This window comes from Colobus angolensis, unplaced genomic scaffold, assembly GCF_000951035.1.
Source record: "Colobus angolensis palliatus isolate OR3802 unplaced genomic scaffold, Cang.pa_1.0 Scaffold13, whole genome shotgun sequence".
Taxonomy (NCBI): Eukaryota; Metazoa; Chordata; class Mammalia; order Primates; family Cercopithecidae; genus Colobus; species Colobus angolensis.
This window is the reverse complement of record NW_012114252.1, coordinates 8597381-8599528: the sequence shown is the minus strand read 5'-3', so window position 1 is coordinate 8599528 and position 2148 is coordinate 8597381.

Genomic DNA, 2148 nt, shown 5'->3' with positions numbered 1-2148 from the left:
CTCCCTGCCTTGAGTGTGACCTAGTGACTCACTGCTAATGGATGGAATACAGAAAAGGAAGGCAATGTCACTTCCGTGATTAGGTCACAGAGCACTGTTACTTTTTTTCTTTTTTTTTTTTTTTTGAGACAGAGTCTTGCTCTGTCGCCCAGGTTGGAGTGCAGTGGTGCAATCTCAGCCACTGCAACCTCTGCCTCCTGGATTTAAGCAATTCTGTGCCTCAGCCTCCTGAGTAGCTGGGATTACAGGCGTGCACCACCATGCCCAGCTAATTTTGGTATTTTTAGTAGAGATGGGGTTTTACCATCTTAGCCAGGCTGGTCTTGAACTCCTGACCTCGTGATTCACCCTCGTTGGCCTCCCAAAGTGCTGGGATTACAGGTGTGAGCTACCATACCAGGCCCATAACTTCTTACTGATATGGTCTTGCCCTCTCATTTGCTCGCTTTGATGAAGCTGGCTGCCATGTTGTAAGATGTCCTATGGAGGACCAACAGTGGCAAGGAACAGAGGGAAGCCTTACTCCAACAGCCCTGGAGGCACTGAATTCTGCCAACAACCATGTAATACAGAAGTCCTTTCCAGCTGAGACTTGAAGTGATGTCAGTGTCATGAGGAACCCAAAGCCAGAGGACCCAACTAAGCAATTCCTAGAGTCTTAGCCCATAGGAAGCATGAGATGGTGAGTGTTCTACGCCACATTTTGGAATAACCTGTTTTGCAGCAATGGATAACACAGCATAATGTGGTAGGAGGAAGAATATTAGGATGAGCAGTTTCAAAGTCGTGTTAACAGGAAGAATATGAATCTCCTTGTGTAGTTGGTGGGAAATCTTGGGATTTTGAGCTCAATTTCAGCAGCCCTTAATGGAACCAGCAGAAACTGAGCTACAGAGAAAGCAACTGACATGAAATAGACATCTGAGGTTGGAGAACTTACAAGATATTAGTTGGGATCTGGAGGTGAGACCTTATTCTTCTGCAAAGAATCAAGACCTTGGAAGGGAAGGGGCCTTACTTCTGGTGACAGAAACCAGATGGAGAATAGCTTAAGGAGAGAGTGAGGGAGGTAGAGGATAGGAATCCCGGGACTATCTGTGTGGGATGTCTTTGGTTCAAAAAACAGTTGTATATTAAGGTTTGGTAGATATTGCAAAATTGTACTTCAAAGACACTGCAAAAATTTATTCTTCCGCTGGGCGTGGTGGCTCACTTCTGTAATCCTAGCACTTTGGGAGGCCGAGGCAGGTGGATCACGAGGTCAGGAGATCGAGACCATCCAGGCTAACACGGCGAAACCCTGTCTCTACTAAAAATACAAAAAATTAGCCGGGTGTGGTGGTGGGCGCCTGTAGTCCCAGCTACTCAGGAGGCTGGGGCAGGAGAAAGGCGTGAACCTGGGAGGCAGAGCTTCCAGTGAGCCGAGATTGCGCCACTACACTCCAGCCTGGGTGACAGAGCAAGACTCTGTCTCAAAAAAAACAACAAAAACAAAAAAATTATTCTTCCACTGCAGAGATTTTAAAACATGGCCACAAATTATTGTACACTTCTCCCACTGACAGGTCAGATCTATGTCTATGCCCTTTGAATCCAGACAGGCTTGTGACTTTTGCAGTCAATAGAATACAGTGGAAGTAATGTGACTTTCATGGCTAGGTCAGAATAAGCCATGCTGCTTTTAACTTGTTCTTTGCATACACTTGTTCTTGGAGGTCTGAGTGGCCATGTGAGAAGTCCCAACAATCCTGAGACTGTCATACTCAAGAGGCTCATTTGGAGATGCTCCATTTGACAGTCCCAGATGAGCTGGTCTTTCAACCATCCCATCCCTTGTGTCAGGACGTGAGTGAAGAAGCCACCTCAGAATGAGTTCTCCAGCTCCCACGGTCCCTGTTCCCAGCCATCCCAACCACCCAAAGTTTTGAGTCATACCAGCTAAGGACACCATGGATGGAGAAGAACCCTATGTTCTTTCCAAATTCCCAGTCCAATAAACTTAATGGTAATTTCATGCCATTAATCTTTGCATGACTTACTATGGAACAATAAATGAACCCACTAACCATGCTTGAGAATGATCATTCTTTAGCCCACTTTGGATATTGGCAAACTTAATATTTGTCAGTCTTTTTTTTTTTTTTTTTT